Source organism: Protopterus annectens, chromosome 14.part0 (genome assembly GCF_019279795.1).
Source record: "Protopterus annectens isolate FY-2018-M chromosome 14.part0, PAN1.0, whole genome shotgun sequence".
Lineage (NCBI taxonomy): Eukaryota > Metazoa > Chordata > Ceratodontiformes > Protopteridae > Protopterus > Protopterus annectens.
In genome coordinates, this window is record NC_056748.1 from 148,747,956 (window position 1) to 148,765,821 (window position 17,866).

The 17,866-nt window shown below is 43.4% G+C and overlaps 1 protein-coding gene across 1 annotated transcript in view; it reads right to left on the reverse strand.

Annotated features, from left to right (window-relative positions):
* The window catches only part of FHIP2A (FHF complex subunit HOOK interacting protein 2A), a 1,458,394-nt gene that overhangs the window by 689,890 nt on the left and 750,638 nt on the right, over window positions 1–17,866 (reverse strand). The gene's annotated exons all lie outside the window — the stretch shown is intronic.

Below are 17,866 nucleotides of genomic sequence, written 5' to 3' on the forward strand. Positions count from 1 at the left end.
AAGCATAAGATTTTCTAGTACTAGGCCTCCTTGCCTCTAAAATGATATCCATCACCGATTTACTGAGGGATGGTAAAGGAGAGATTAGGTAATTAGCCAGGCTGCTAGGTTCAGGGTTTGCAGTTGAGGGTGCAGAATCTGGTTCTCCTGCTGAGACAACAGGGAAGGAGTCTGAGGCAGGTGCCATGGGGCCAAACGTGGCACACTGCACAAGAAGGGGTACCAGTGTTGGCGTGGCCAGTCTGGTGCAATTAAAATCATCCTTGGCTTGTCCTGTTTGATCTTTAGTAGTACCCTGGAGAGCAAAGGCAAAGGAGGAAAGACATAAACTGATTGGTTTTTCCAGCTGAAAGACAGAGCATCCACTTTCCAAGCTAGCTTGTGGGGAATCCTTGTGCAAAATTTGTCCAATTGATGGTTCTGGGGGGAGGCAAACAGGTCGATATCTGGGCTCCCCCATTTGCTTGTCAACATGTTGAAAATCCTTGGTTCCAGTTTCCACTCGTGGGGCCATGAGGTTTCTGCTTAGTCCATCTGCCAGTGTATTTAGTTTTCCTAGCAGGAATTGAGCTTGTAGATTCACTTGGTAGCTCAAGGCTGTGTTCCACAATGCCATGGCTAGTCTGCAGAGGGGGTAAGAATGTGTACCCCCCCCCCTGCTTGTTTATGTATCCACATGACAGTGGTGTTGTCCTTCTTTACCATTTGTTGCCCTAGAAGAATGTGGTCCTTGAAGGCTGTCAGAGCATTCTGTACAGCTAACATTTCCTTTTGATTTATGTGCAGGTGCATTTGACTTGGGTTCCATTTGCCCTGAATGCACTTCCCTACCAGGTTAGCCTCCCATGCATAGTCTAATGTGTCTGTTGTTAAGGTTTAGGCAGCAGGGGTAGTGTGAATGGTAGTACCCAGTTTTGGTGGCAGGCCTCTGCCCACCAAAGGAACTCTAGGCACAGGCAAGGTATGATAGAAATCATTGCTTCTAGATCCTGTGAATGTTGACACCATAGGCTTTTGAGATACCATTGTAGTTCCCTCATATGCAGCCTTGCATATGGAATTAGAGGAATGCAGGAGGCCATGAACCCCACGGTTTGCAGTATTTGCCTTGCAGATAACTGGGTTTTTGTGGTCACTTGTTTGAAGTAGATTGTCAAATGAATCCGTTTCTCTGGCGTGAGGAAAGCCATCTGGGAAGTTGTATTCAAGCTTGCTCCCAGGAATATAATTTGTTGACAGGGTACCAGGTGTGATTTCTTTTCATTTATGGTGTACCCCAGACAAGTCAGCACCCTTTGAACAAAGGCCAGATGATTCAAAAGTATGTCCTGGCTTTCTGCCTGAATTAGACAATCATCCAGGTATGGGTATATTTGAATATTTCTTTGCCTGCAAAATGCAATGACTGAAGCTAAGCACTTTGTGAATACCCTGGGCGCAGTAGATAAGCCAAAGGGCAGTGCAGAGAACTGATAGTGCATGTAGCCTGCTTTGAAGCATAGGTATCTTCTGCAAGACTCCCTTGATAGGGATGTGCAGATATGCTTCTTTTAAGTCTAGTGTTGCCAACCATGCATCTTTGCCTAGCAGAGGAAGCAGCTGGTGAGGAGTCAGCATTTTGAATTTTGGAATAACCAGAAACGTATTTAGAGTAGACAGGTCCAGGATAGGACACCATGTATTGCCTTTTTTGGGTACCAGTAAAAGTCTCGAATAGAAACCTTGTCCCTTTTCCTCTTCTAGTATCAACTGAATAGCCCCCATGCTTAAGAGAGAGAAAGCACTTGATTTTGGGACTCTGCCCACTGATTTGGGGGTAGATCTAGCCACCCGCTTAGTGCTGGTAATGTGTGGAAGTGAAATCTGTATCCTCGGGACACTGTATTTAAAACCGGTTTGTCCTGGATAATGAGTTCCCAGTTTTTGGCCGGCAGACCAATCTTTCCACCTAAAGGAACATTCAGTTGGGAAGTGCTTGGAAGTTTTAAAAGCAAGTCATTTAGACAGTTTTCCATAGGGGGAGTCTTACTACTCCCAGATTTGGGTGCGGAAATCCTCAACTGCTTAGTCTTGTGTGTACCCTGTGACTGAAATCTGGGGTTTCTGCTGTGTCTGGGTTTGGCTTGAGAAGACCTGGAAGGGGCTGGAAAGGACCAATTCTTAGAGGGCCAATGCCTACTAAATCTAGAAAACTGAACTTGCAAGAAATCTTTAACAGTATGCATAGATTTAGCTTTATCTTCCATCTTTTTAAGAGCTTCCTCAGCTTTGTTGCCAAACAGGCAGTCCTGATTTAAGGAAACATCCAACAGTTTAGCTTTAACATGATCAGGCAAAGATTGCTCCTTAAGCCAAGCATGCCTTCTGAGCAGAGACCCAGTAACAGCAGCCCTGCAAGAGGCCTCTAATGAATCAAATCCACATTGCAAAGTATGTTTACCAACCTGTTCAGCAGAATGCATTAAATCCTGTAATTCTTTATTTTCAGCACAGTCAGGAATCAACATAATTTTCTGTTTAAGCAATCCAATAACATGTTGTTGATACTTTAACATATGAAACTGGCAGTTTAAAGCCCTAATGGCCAAGGTTGCAGAAGTGTAAACCTTCTTACCCCATCTATGCAACGCCCTGGAGTCTCTATCAGAAGGGGTAGGATTGTTAGCAGTAGAAGCCTTAATGCCCTTGGGTCCCTGTGAAATAGTCTCTGGATCCGCAAAAGGATTTTTAAAAAGAAACTTGGGTAAATCAGGAACCCTGTAATATCTGTCAGGTTTTCTGGGAGCAGGAGGGAAAGAATCAGGGGCCAAACTAGATTCCGAAAAGGCATCATCGACAATGTCTAGTACAGGAGGTATAGTTAAAGGCCTATGCTGAGGCAGGAGTAAGAAATCCCTAAGCCTTTTTTTTGAATCGGAAAAATCCTGGCTTTCCTGGTGGAAATGCTCCCTTAGAGTATGTATGGTTTCACCAAAAGAAAAATCCTCTGGGGGGGAAGTAGAGGGAATACAGTCCTCATTGGTTTAATATGCAAGTCTGTAGGCCTGAATACACCCTCAGAAGCCAGTGCCTGCACAGCGGCTCCGGACCCATCCAAGGTAGAGACATCCGCAGGTTCCACAGTTGAAGCATCTCGCGGCATACCGGACTCCGAATGGGTCTCAGTAGAGGCCTGCGAATCAGAAGTAGTGGGTATCAGGGGCTGCGAAAGCGCCTCACTGAGTACCGACGAACTGGCGACTGGCTTAGGAGAAGCGTCGTCGGCAGCTTTGGACCTAGGCGGCCTGTCTCTGTCTTTATCTTTGCGTTTTTTCGGAATCCCGGTAGTCGGATGTCTAACCGACGACATTTCTGGATAATTAAACCGAGAACTGAAATATACAGACGACGGATAGTGCACTGATTAAATATAGCACAAAACCGACAGCAAGGTATGTCATGGTCAGGGCCCAGGCAAGGAATACAGTATGAATGAAAATCTTTGTGAGGTATTTGCTTTCCACAAGTAATGAAATTATTAACTTTTACTGACATCGGAAAGGAGCAAGGAAAAGTTTTCCCAACCGGGGGGGGGGGGGTAACTTTTGAAGACTTCGGTTCTGAAACTCGAAAACGAAAATTTCAGGAGTCGGTCGACCGGCACTTGCGAACTGCTTCTGCTTCTGGCACCGCATGGCAAGAAAGACTGATGTAATGACGTCGGCTGCATGTTTTATACCCCTAACGACCCGACGTCATGGAAGAAGGGACAGCATCCGACGTAGGACACAAGACATTGTTAATCAGGCTTACTGAGGGCTACTGCAAGCAGATAACCCAAATGTAATGACTGCAACAGTGAAACACGAACATCTGACACAAAGACAGTCTACGTATCTGTTCTTGGTGGAGAAGCAATGATCCTCCCCATAACCTGGAAGGTCATACTCACCTAGACGAAATCTGTGAAGCCAACCTTGATGAAAGTTAAAAAAAGAAAAGCCAGCACTAAACTCCTGGAATCAGGCAATCTTCATTTAATGTCCAAATTCAAGACAGCAACATAACATAACCGCACACCTACATGGTTGTAACGGTTTCGGTAAATCCTTCATCAGCAACCAAACATGATGTACAAAATAAAGACAAAAACTAGCTTCCTGTCTTGCAACTTATATAAACTTCATATAGGAAGCATGGAGCGCCCTCTAGTGCATCAATAAAATAGTGCACTAGTTCAAAAATACATGAAATGTGTTACAAATGAACCCAGTTGTCCCAATTACTTAAATGAGTATATAAACCCAAATATAACAAAACAATATAACAACTACTACATGAATTGGATGCCTCAAAAATTATCATTCAAGCCAGGGGAAAATAAAGCCCCTAGTTTGATGATCCACATTTTCTCTTTATAAGTGAGCTTATCATGTAGAACATGGGATTGTACATGTCTGTCCTTGATGTGATCAATGACCATAAAACAAAAATTGCCCGTAGGGTGTTTAGAAATGTGTTTATATAATGAACTGGACCCCTTTTTTTTTTAATATCACTGAGATGTTCCCCTATCTTAACTTTAAAAGGACGGGAAGTTTGTCCAACATAGAAAGCTCGACAATTGCACTGGGCCAAATAAATCACCCATGATGTACTGCAATTGGCAAAACATAATATATCATAAACTTGTGGACAATTTTGTGAAGAAAAAGTCTGACATTTCAACACCCTAGGGCAGTAGGTACAATGACCACATGGATAGCATCCAAAAACAGGGCCTGTAAAAAGGTGAGTTTGAGTAATGGAACATGTATCTCTGTAATAAACCTTCTTGTAATGACTAAAAAGAGAGCCCAAAGACCGCCCTTTCTGAAATGAGTAATGACACCGGTCCCCTCCATAGTTCTCTAAGACATTATCCGATTTTAACAGATACCAATACTTAAGAATGTCAAGCCAATCTTGATGGCCAGGTCTAACCTTCCTGAGGAAGAGGCAGGTGGCACCAAGGAAAACTTTCCTGAGACTGATAAGATTTAAGCCTCACGAATGGGATTGGTGCCAAGCTCTCAAACGCTGATGTCTCAGTGACAAGGGAGCTGTGTGAAACGGTTCCGAAGATGGCACCTAAAACTCTGGACAGAGATAGTCCCGAGACCAACTCAGGCCCAAGAGTCTCAAATTCAAGTGTATTGGATCAAAAGACTTGGAAATCAAGCCACAAGTGCCATTTGGTTCTGAGGGAACAGACTGCGGGAGCACAGATGGCTCAGGGCTCACCAGTGCCAAAACGTGGACTGGGGAAGGAGATAATATGGAAAAAGCAAGGCCACCCCTTATCCACCCTCAAAATGGAGAAGGATATGAGGGCACCCATTAATGACTTTTTAAAAATTCTCACACTGCATGATCCAAATTAGTTTCTGAGGTACTTTAAGACCCTGAAGGATCTGAAAGAAGTGGATGGAGGCTGGGAGGGAATGCAAGATTGCCAAGTAGAACTTCTTAGGAGAGAGATTGCTATCTCTTGTGTGACTTGCCAGGAATAACAATACATTCCAACACAGAAGGAGCGGAAGCAGAATAATGTGTCACCATCAAAGCTGACTTAGTTCTACCCACTTCTGGAGCCAAAGATGGATTTAAATCCTCACCTCTTCAAGTAGAAGGTTTTCCATCTTTATCTCTTTGTTTGTATTTCTGCTTTCCTTGTCTGAAGCTTTTTTTTTGGGCTTATCAGTCAGAGGTCAGGAGGTACCAGCCCATGAATAATAAACTTGTTCCTTCTTTCAGAAATGGCATGAGGCCCAGTCTCCTGGGGGGGGGGGTATTTTATGGCTAACTTCTGTCCTTATCCATGCCTAGAGTGAAAATCTAAGTACAACAACAATGCCTAACGTATTAGACTCTGTCCATTTCAAAATTTTAAATTCTAACAGACACCAAAAGAAACTAACGATGTCTAATGAAAACACTTCAGACAAGAAGAATGGGTGGCAGGAGAACAAGACCAGCAAGATTTCTACAAGTCAAAAAACAATTCAGAAGAAACAATTTCCCTGAAAGAAAATGTAATTGTCAGTATATGAATAAGAGACTAAAAGAATGATAGTAATAATGCTGAAGTAAAGTAAAAATAACTCTGAGGAGGAGAACTTGGCCTGTGACAGTAAAATATCTGCCTCCAAATGCTACAGCAACAAATGAGATCAGAGGAGGATTCACACACCAGTGCATTATGGGAAGACAAAAAGTAAAGAACAGCAATAGGATTCTATTATTAAATGCTCGACTTCTCTGTCCTTTTTCCCCTATTTATTGTCCCTGCTATGAACAAACAGCACAGCATTTAAAATATTCTAAATTGACTGTTTCTCTCCACTAGAACAGTACCCTAACTGTACTGTGGTGATTTCACTTTCAAAAAACTTTTATCCCACTCTGGAAAATTCTCCAATTCACTGATGTCATCAAGGCCACTGAATACAGGTAGTTTTCGGGCCAGTTCCTTCCCTAAACTGACATAACCATGATCGTCCGAAAATCCACCCATGCTGTGATGTCCCTGGTCCTTCCCCTACCCATACAGAAAGTAAAGGCTAGAACAAGGAAACAGTACATGAGTCAAGTCTCCTGCTGTGAGCTGTCAATCAAAGCAGGTAACAGCTCAAATTACCCTTAGCACTTTGACAGCTAGGGAAGTTAGGTGTGAAGGGAGATGGGAGATGAGTCAAAATAGTACAATTCAGGCTTCACAAAAAACTGCAGTTTAGCCATTCTAAAAAGAAGCAGCAGTAAAAAGCACTTTGAAAGTCTGTCCTGTGGCATTTGCACTGTTAGCATTTTAAGTAGTCATTGAATGGCATGAAATGTTACTTAAAACTGACTGAAAGACAGCAGTGTATGCATGTAAAATAAATGCAGTGACAGGAGCTTTAGGAAGAAAGAGGCCTGCATGATGTAACTTTTTAAAGAAGAGAACTGCATTGTAAGATACCTAGAGTCAGACTAAACAATAATAATTACTTCAAGATGCCAAACTCCATGTGGTCAGACTCAGGAATTACGTATAAACATATTTAAAAACCTGTAAATAGTCCCAAACTGGTGTTAAAATGTAGGAAACACCAAAACATGATGAAATAAACATGTTTTTTTGAGTCTGTGGGTGCGGTTCTCCTTTAAAGGAGTTCAAGGCTGGAGCACTAGTTTTATTGGCTCAGATCCAACAAGACACTCGAGGATCCACCAGTGAGATCGGGCAGACAGGATGAACAGTATCACTGGACTTGTATGATAGCAAATAACTGAGCAACATGCTGATTATAGCTTTCCCAGCATAAAAGCCAAGAAATTGACAAAAACACTCGAAAAGTTGTCCACTTTGGCAAAATTCGGTTACTGGTTAGCAATCAGCATGCCTGGATGCCAACAAAGAATACGTCTGGAAAAAGGTAAAGGAAAATGACCAGAAAAGCAGAAGCAGCAGCTCTGGACAGAAAGAATCTCAAAGCTATAGAAATGAAAAGGTAGTCCAACTTGCAGCTTTAGTAAAGGAGAGGAGTGGGACACTGGAGGAATATGACAAGTCAAAGGACAAAACACTGGTGGAAAAAGGTACATTAAGTACGCACTCAGATATGCTGATTAAACTGCAGAAATCACAGACCTTAATCGAGGGATAGACTGGTTTAGCACAAGACTTTTCAAAAAATGTTTCAAAAATAGTAAAGTTTGGAGACAAAGTAAGAACAATCTGAAGATTTCTGCTATACTAACGAAACCGGAAGGAATGTGCTGCACTAGTTTTCTGAAAGTAGAAGGAAACAAGTGGAATGGTATTCCGGAGCAAGAGAGAGCAAATGTACAGCTTTGTACCTACCATAAATGTAGATGTTCGAGTGTTCACCCTGATGCAGTCATCACTCTTGGGTTATCCTGTCGTCAGGTGGTCCTGCAGTCGGCCGGAATTCCAAAGTCTTGGTCTGGCATCAGTTACTGTCACTTCTTCCCTGACGTCAGTGTGCCAGGGGTATAAATAATGCATCCAACGCGATTTTCTTCAGTTTTTCTTGCCCCAGATGTCAGGTGCCCCCAAAAAGGTGGTCAGTAATTAATACCAAATTAAGTAATTTCTGCACAAACACAAAATCCCTCCAGCTATAAGCAAATACATCAGGAAGGTAATGGAGAGATTTTAGCCAGTTAGATCAGAGGGGATGGAGGGAGGGTAACCTGGACTGCAGCAGGGTGAACACTCGAACATCTACATTTATGGTAGGTACAAAACTGTACTATGTTCATCATGTTACCCTGCTGCAGTCATCACACTTGGGTAGAATCCCAAAGCTAAGGATGGGTGGAGGAGTTGTAGAGGGTTAGAGGAGGCTAGAAGGCCCTGCAGGACTGCAGTGGCGAAGCCAACTCTAGTCTTAGAGTACTCTAAAGTGGTAAGTGATAGTGTTTGGTAAAGGTGTGTACTGAACTCCAAGTTGCAGTTCCAAAATAAGGCTGTATATGTAGCTGTTGCCCTGGTAGAGTGGGGCCTAATGGTAGCAGGAACTGGTTTTCCATGATGGGTATAGCAAAAATGAATGCAATGTCCTATCCATTTGGAAATGGTTTGTTTTGATATGGCCTTCCCTTGTGAAGCTGTAGCATAGGATATAAAGAACTGGTCAGATTTTCTGAAAGCCTTAGTTTTATCCAAGTAGTAATGAAGTTGCCTGTGAATGTCCAAGGAATGTAGGAGTCTTTCCCCTTTGTTCTGTGGATTTGGGAAGAAGGTGGGTAAGTGGATGGTTTGATTTAAAACCACACTGGAAACCACCTTAGGCATAAAGGAAGGATTAGTTTGTAGAGAAACTCTGTCTTGATGGAAAATGAGGAAAGGTTCCACTGCCATTAGTGCCTGCAGCTCTGAGACTCTTCTAGCTGAAGTTATTGCTAGTAGCAGGGCAGTCTTCCATGATAGAAACTGTAGATCTGCAGAGAAAGCTGGTTCAAAGGGAGGTAGCGTAAGTTTTTCCAGAACAAAATTGAGGTCCCATGTTGGTGTAGGTGCTCTCCTGGGGGGCCTAATGTTTTTTGCCCCTCTGAGGAACTGCCTTAGAAGTGGATGCGAAAATAAGGGTGGATCCGTGTTGTAGTGGGCTGAAATAGCTGATGCATGGATTTTAATGGAAGAAAAAGAAAGTCCTTTGTGCAACATCTCAGTTAAATACTGTAGAATCTGAGGCATGTGAGGCTGAAGTGTGTTTTGGCCTTTAGCTTGGTTCCAGGCGCAAAACCTTTTCCATTTATCCGAATAGGCCTTCCTGGTGCTGGGCCTCCTAGCTTCCAGAATAACATCCATAACTGCTTGAGAAAGAGGAGCTGGCTGGATGCTTAGGTGATTTGCCATGCAGCCAGATTTAAGGTTTTGAGCTGGCTGTGAAGAATCTGATTGTTTTGCTGTGTGAGCAAATGGGCAATTTGTGGTAAAATCCAAGGTGGGCCCTGGGCCATATTCCTCAATAGTGGGAACCAGTGCTGTCGTGGTCAGTCTGGGGCTATGAGTATCAGTCGTGGTCTCTCCTTCCTGACTTTCAGAAGTACCTTTGTGAGGAGAGGCAATGAAAGGAAGGCATATACTGTCAGGTTTTTCCAAGTGAATGAGAGTGCGTCCACTTTTCAAGCTTGATGGTGAAGTGTCCTTGTACAAAATTTTGTTAGTTGATAGTTTTGAGGACTGGCAAACAGGTCTATGTCTGGAAGGCCCCATTTTTGAGTTATCATTGTAAATACTTGTGGATCCAGTTTCCACTCGTGGGGGTCCATGGTGTTTCTGCTGAGGTCGTCTGCCAATGTGTTCTTTTTTCCTGGCAGGAATTGAGCTTGTAACTGAACTTGGTAAGCCAGAGTTGTTTTCCATAAGGTCATTGCTTGCCTGCATAGAGGGTAGGAGTGTATACCCCCTTGTTTATGTACCACATTACTGTGGTGTTGTCCGTCCTTATTGTAAGTTGTCCTGGATGTAATAGATTCTTGAAGGCTGTCAGAGCATTCTGTACAGCTAGCATCTCTTTTTGATTGATGTGCAGATTCCTTTGATCTGCAGTCCATATGCCTTGAACGCACTGTCCTGCCATGTGTGCCCCCAGGCGTAGTCCGATGCATCTGTTGTCATAGTTTGCCTGGCTGGGGCAAGGTGAAAGGCTGACCCTTGTTGAGGTGACATGCCTGTGACCACCATAGAAACTCCTGTTGTAGGCAGGGAATGAGAGATATCATTGTGTCCAAGCTGTGGCTGTGTTGAGACCATACGCTTTTTAGGTACCACTGTAATTTCCTCATATGCAGCTTTGCAAATGGTATTAGTAGTATGCAAGATGCCATGAAGCCCAAGGCCTGCAGAATTTTTCTTGCAGGTAGTTGGGTCTTTGTTGCCATTGTTTTGAAATATAGAGTCAGTTGCAGTTGTTTGTCTGGCGTCAGATAAGCCTTCTGGGTCGTTGTATTCAAGCTGGCACCCAGGAATGTCATGGTTTGTGAGGGTACTAGTTTTGATTTCTTTTTGTTTACTGTGTACCCCAGGCAACTTAGAAGATGTTTTACAAAAGCCAGACGTTGTAAGAGTTAGTCCTTGCTTTCTGCTTGGATGAGGCAGTTGTCCAGGTATGGGTATATTTGAATTCCTCTTTGTCTGCAGTATGCAATTACTGGTGCCAGGCATTTTGTGAAGACTCTGGGCGCAGTAGATAAGCCAAAGGGCAGTGCAGAGAATTGGTAATGGGTTGAACCTGCAATAAAACGGAAGTATCTTCTGCAACTTTGTCTGATAGGGACATGCAGGTAGGTATGCCTCCTTGAGGTCCAACGTTACTAGCCATGCTTTCTTGCCCAACATGGGAAGAAGCTGCTGTAGCATTAGCATCTTGAATTTGGGTACTTGTTAGTAAGTGTTTAGAATTGAAAGGTCCAGAATTGGTCTTCAGGCATTGTCCTTTCTGGGCACTAGAAAGAGTCTTGAGTAAAATCCTTGGCCTTGCTCTCAAGTAGGTACCAGTTGAATGGCTCTCATGTCCATGAGAGCTGTAATTTGTTTTTGTGCCTCTGCCCATTGATTTTGTGGCAGGTTTGGCATTCCTCTTTTCATTGGCAAGGTGTGAAAATGGAATCTGTATCCTCGTGAAATTATGTCTAGGGCCCATTTGTCCTTTGTGACAATGTGCCAGTTGTCTGAAAAAAGTGCGAGTTTTCCCCCCAAGGGGGCTGCCAAGAGAGTGTTGCTTGGCCAGATGCGGTGCAAGTCACTGAGTTTGCCTCCTGGTAGTTTGGGACCTGTCTTCTCCTCCCTTCTGTGTTGCAGTGCCTCATTGTCGAGGTTTGTACTGGGCTTGTGGTTGCCCTCTGCCTCTTGGACGTCTGTATTTCCCCCTCTGTGGTCTGTCAGTAGCTGGAAAGGACCAATTTGCTGTTGGCCAATTTCTGCTGAAGCGAGGGGGCTGTACCTGTAGAAAATCTTTGACTGTCTGCATAGATTTTGCCTTATCCACCATTTTCTTCAAGACTTCTTCTGCTTTAACTCCAAAAAAAAAACATCCTGCTGTAAGGGAGCATCTAGAAGCTTTGCTTTAACATGATCAGGCAGAGTTTGTTCCTTTAACCAAGCATGCCTACGTATAACAGACCCAGTGACAGCTGCTCTGCAGGAAGCCTCCAAAGAATCAAAACCACATTGTAAAGTATGTTTGCCCACCTGTTCAGTTGCATGTAACAGATCCTGCATTTCTTTCAATTCAGACTGTTGAGGGAGTGTGCTCATTTTTTGTTTTAACTGAGACATTAGAAATTGCTGATATTTTATCATGTGAAATTGGCAATTTAGTGCCCTCATAGCTAGAGTGGCCGAGGTGTAAACCTTTTTCCCCCACCTGTCTAGTGCTCTGGAATCCCTTTCAGAGGGTACAGGATTTGTTGCCATAGAAGCCTTAGCCCCTTTGGGACCCTGGGAGATAGTCTCTGGATCAGCAACAGGGCTTTTATAAAGGAATTTGTGGGAGTCAGGCACTCTATAGTATCTGTCAGGTTTGGCTGGAGCAGGAGGCAGAGAATCTGGGTTCAAACTGGATTCTAAGTAAACATCATCCACAATGTCTAAAACTGGGGGGATGGCAAGAGGTCTGTGCTGGGGGAGTAAAATAAACTCTCTGAGCCTTTTCTTTGAGTCAGAGTAGTCCTGACCTTCCCAGTGAAAATGTTCCCTCATAGTGTGTAACGTTTCCCCAAAGGAGTGGTCTTCAGGAGGAGAAGCTGAGGGAATAGAATCCTCAGCATCAGAATCTTCATAAGGGGAGAAGGAGTAATCTTGGTCCTCAGAGGAGCCTGAGGAAATAGACACTTGTTCAGAGGAGGCATAATCTTCCTCTTGTCTAGGCCTTTTGTCGGGTGGGGGCTGGGAGCCCCTGATTAAAGAGATCAAATCTTCAGCCATTTTGAGCATCTGTTTCTTAGGCATTGGGCCTTGAACTGGAGACTGAAGTGCAATCTTTTTAGGTTTAATAGGAGTCTTAGTCTTAGGATACGTTTTTATGGTGAGCGTCGGTCTGAAGACGCTTTCAGAAACTGAAGGTGTTTCTGCAGCACCGACATCTTTATCAGCAGTGTCGTCGGTAGGGGCTAAACAAAATGGCTGCGTCGGCCTGGTACACTCCGCCAAAAGCTCCGAAGCGGTCTCGGGTTCCAGAACTGCGGTAGTCAGGGGCTGCGTCGGAGCCTCACTGAAGACCGGTGAACCGGAGACTGGACCAGCCGAGGCCTCGGAGTCTGGCCTGGGTCTAGGCTGCCTGTCCTTGTCCTTGCGTTTTTTGTGCACGCTGGCAGTTGGTTGCTCCGACGGCATAGTGTAGTTAAATTTTCTACCGAAGTAGTGCCATGAGAAATCAAAGCGTCTTTTTATTGTACACTTATTAAACCTAGCACAAAAATGACAACCAGTGACGTCATGGTCTGGGCCTAGGCAAGGTATGCAGTTAGAATGAAAATCCTTATGAGGTATTTGCTTCCCACAAGCAATACAATTGTTAACTTTTTCTGACATCGGTCTGAGGCAAGAAAAGTTTCCCCAACGGGGTACTTAGCTTTATTGAAGACTTCGGATCTGAAATTTGACTTCGAACATCTCAGGAGTCGGCCGACTGGCACTTGCGAATTGCTTCTGCTTCGGGCACTGCGTGGCAAGAAAGACTGAAGAAAATGGCGTCGGATGCATTATTTATACCCCTGGTGCACTGACGTCAGGGAAGAAGTGACAGCAACCAACGCCGGACCAAGACTTTGGAATTCCGGCCGACTGCGGGACGGCCTGATGACAGGATAACCCAAGTGTGATGACTGCAGCAGGGTAACAAGATGAACATCTGTGTTGTAGGCAACAAATATGGTAATCAAAAAGCAGCCAAGACTTATATTAGTAAAGATGCAATTATACCAACAGAAAGTACTGTTCTTTTCAAAACTGTCTCAGAAGGGAAAAGTATTAAAATTTGGGGACACCAGAATGTTTATGGAAAATGACTACTTGAATGCCAGGCAAACACAAGCAAGGGTATCCACCATTCACAGGTGCGACGAGAGGCAGGTGTGAGATTCAAACTGTTACATCCAGCTGTCCCTTAGAATATATTTTTCCTGGAGGATCAAATACATTTTTGGAAGAACAAGAAGTCATACTGGAATCAAAAAGGTTCAGTCAACAAACAGTGACCAAGCTGAAGAGGAATCTGCTTTTTAATGTTATAGCAATAAGAAAGCCCAGGGAGGCACTTTACCAGTAAAACATTTTCCATGGCTTGAAAAGAAAATGCCAGAGTGACAGAAAAAAAGACACATAGCTGACCAGAAGAATCAGAAGTACTACAGACTTCAGCCAGATCCCGGTGTTGAGAGATCACGATGCTCAAGAAGACAACCAAGAACACAGTGAATTTAGTTTATAAGTGACAGAACTAAAGCATCAATCCCACTAGTTGTAGTGAAGACATGTAAACTGTGGTTCAACAAAGTGAATTTACTGAATAAGTGAGAGCGCTGCAAAGTACCAATCCCACTAGATGCAGCGAAGACACAAAGTGTGGTTCAACAAAGTGAATTTAGTGAATAGGTTAGAGAGCTGCAAAGCATCAATCCCAGTAGATGTAGCAAAAACACGTAAACTGTGGTTCAACAAAGTGAATTTAGTGAATAGGTTAGAGAGCTGCACAGTATCAATCCCACTAGATGTAGTGAAGACATGTAAACTGTGGTTCTGCAAGAAGCAGATGAATAAGACTGAAAATTAACAGTCTTAAACTAGTTGTAAAGGCCCTAGGGCCATTAGCCTAGTAACCTTCTATGAAACTATGAAGCTATGTAGCTTAGACATGTAAACTGTGGTTCTGCAAGATGTGGATGAAAGAGTAAGTGTGTTAAACCGCTGTAAGGATTCTAAAGCATAAACCCTAATTTATGTCTTTATTCTTAAGAAACAGTAAAACATTTTTAATAATATTTGTATGAAAGCTTCCTGATGTAAACTGCATATTTTATTATTAGTTTAACGTTTTGTACAGTAAGCTGTTAAAAGAATTATAAATGCAGTGGGGGAGTTTATCAGTGGCTGTTGAAAATGCTAGTGCTAGTGATATTAATGTAAGACAATGTTCTTCTTTACCCTGGCAGAAAATGCATTACTGGTATTCATTTCTGAATGTAGTGCTGCACCAGACCACACAAGGAGCACCGACGCTCTTCAGCAAATGCGTATCAGCATTCAGAAACTGAATGTCGATGCTGAAGATCATGCCCCCCTGGCACTGTATGTCCAGGGCAGATGCCTCCTTCACCTCATCCTAGCCAAGCCTCTGAGGACTGCCACCTAGAAGTTGCTAGGTGCACCACAATATGCCGCCAATATGACTACTGCAATGCTGCCTATCCTCCAAAGGAGAATGGCTGTACTGCTCCACCGCTCCAGCTATCTCAGGGTGGGTGCACCCATTCATTCTCCAACCTGAGTGCCATCAAGTGCACGAGCTGCTAAATGAACTTGGGTCACCTGAGTCATAGTCCGGGCTTTATCCCTCTATGTCACTGGTGTTATCACCTCAGTGGATTTGTCCTTTTCAGGGCTATTGGATGCCTGGACAATGACCTTCAGTTCCTCAGTGATATTCTTCTTCACTGTCCCCTCACCCTCAAAAATACCTTATGTCTACATTTCTTTTGATGGTCTTTCTTCAGAGAAGTACAGACTCCTCCCAGCAGTGAATGGATGTGCTAAATTTGAAGTTTTCATTATTACCTTCAATAATTCTGCACCAATCAGGCATGAAAGGCAGCCTTCCTACTACTGTGGGTTTTTCAAGCGCATATGGTAATTACTACTGCCCAAGCCAGATGGAACCACCTGATTTTGCCATGAGTTAAAGCAATTCGGTTATATTTTCCAGTTTGATCAACATCCATGAAATAGGCAGATGAACTAATTGAGAAGCCTGGGCAAGGGATAAAAAAGGGATATTTGCATGTACTTCTTGGGGGGGTGGCCTTTCTTCCTCTGGACAAATTATTCCCATACTTTTTCTCACTTTGGGGTGTATGGGGTAATAGCAATGCTTTAAATTTTAGTGTATAAGCTCTAAAAGGCATGCATTTTAATTTTTACTGTAGTATTATGTTAACTGGTCCTTCTCGGACGTCTTTCAGCAATGATCTGGGACATAATTACAAGGACAAATATAGCATACATACAGGCAATCAAGAGCAGCAAACCAACTGGCATATTCCGGGGAATGGGAGGAACTGGGTACTGGAAGAAAACACACACAGACTTTTAACATGCAAAACTTCAAGTCAGGTACCAGCAGTCATGAATGAACCCCAGACCTAGCAGTTGTGAGGCAGTACTCTTAATTACTAAGCCATTGTACTGCAAACGTTGTCGTCTAACAGTGCACCTGGATGACATGGGGTCACCAGGTAACAGCTGGGCATCTCATGTGCTTCACGTACAGTTGTCGGGTTCCCTCAAGCAGACCAGACTTACAGCCAACTGGAGCACATTTACCACTGGCCAAGTAAAGACCAGGTAGTATGGGCACACAGCAGATATGAGACTAATGAAGTCACAGGTGGAAAACATGAAAGCCACCCAAGGCTGGCCTGAAATGATGACCAGGGCCTAGGTGGCCCTTCCTGGTTCTGACCAACAATTACCGGCAGTTTATACTACACTGGGATAAAGTACCACTCAATGCACTAACCCAGTGAAAGATTGAGAACAGAGCTCTCAGACTTGAAAGCAGCCCTTACTTGCACATACTTTTGTCACATCTAAATTTCAGTGGGAGGTCACAGTAAAGACAGGTGCTTCAGATGAATGCCTGTGTGTCTGCTGTTCCAGCTGTTTAGTGTCTGCGAATGAGAAGCACCCAGTAATGTACAGCAACATTATTTAACTATCAGGAAAGAAGCCTGGCCATAAAATAGGTCTTGCATGCTTTTGGATATTCCTCCTCAAGAACACAATTCCAGCTCATCAATGACTGCATTACTTTGGAACAGCAAAGCCAGCATCGGGATACAAATCTGTGAATCGCCTGATGGTTCTTGGCTTTGCAGGTGTTTGAATAACACTGAGCTGGGTAGGTTTATGACAACGTTGAGTCCTCCTCTATTCTCTTCACCTTGACCACTGCTTAGACTCAAGGGTTCTGACACTTGCGTGGGTGGGTAGGCCAATAGGATTAAAGGAATTGAGCAGTTTCCATTTTCTTTTACATTAAAATGTTCTTTTCTTGTTCAGCCTGCATAGTTTAAAGGTACCATTTCAATCAAATGCCTTTTCTTTCACTTTAGAAGAGGTTATTTTTTTTGGGATGTGGGACTGTAGTTTGTAGTGCATAGCTGTGCGTTTTTGTGAATGCTGTATTATCAACGCAGATTCTGTATGCTTCTGTAACTGTACTTATTTGTATACAGTGGAACTGCTGTTTGTGTGGGACTACTGTATGCCATAAAAAGGGAGCATTTCTTTTCTTTTCCATCACTGTTGTGTAGCCATGGCGTTTTCTTTTTTTTTTAAATTCCCTCCCGCCTTGGCCTGCCCAAATGTTCACTCACTCAGACTATCCATTCTGAGGAGAGAGAGAGAGAGAGAGAGAGAGGGGTGCATCACTGAGACAGGTGAGATCCCTACATTCCACTTGTTCCTGTTCAGATATTCCCAATTTGCTCATTCATCCCAAATAAGAGTCAGGTGTATGCTGAGGGTCACTTTGCTGGCTCTGAAGGATGGCCTACACTCTCACTGTCAGCTGTTTACAGCCATGCTACCAGCTGCCCTCTGAGGGGAGGGGTACACTGCACACTGAATTCCCTCAGCATAACAGTAAAAATGAACTCATCAGCTCGTGCTCACCAGGCACAGGCACTAACATCCAGAGTGCAACACCTGGTGCTTCCACTAAGTGTCACTCATCTTGTGAACCAGAGCTGAAGACAAAGACAGACAAATATATAATATTTGTGAAAAATGCATTTCTCTGAGTAAGAGCAACCTCAAAGACAGCCACAAAAAACAGGGGATGTAAGGGATACAGTTCTCAAGAGGTGAGAGGCTTTCCCTAGCACCCACAGAATATCCATTTCAGATAAATGTTTGTTTTCAATTTTCAGAATGCAATACTGTGCACCAAAAGCAGAACGCTTGCTAGTTTTTTGAGAAATAAACTGCATTTTTCTCATTTTATGTGATGACATTACAATGCGGTAGAAGTTACAAAATATGGGGGATATAACTACTTGTACACACTACTCCAACAAAATCAAGAAAAGCAATTTATTCATATACACAAACAAGTCT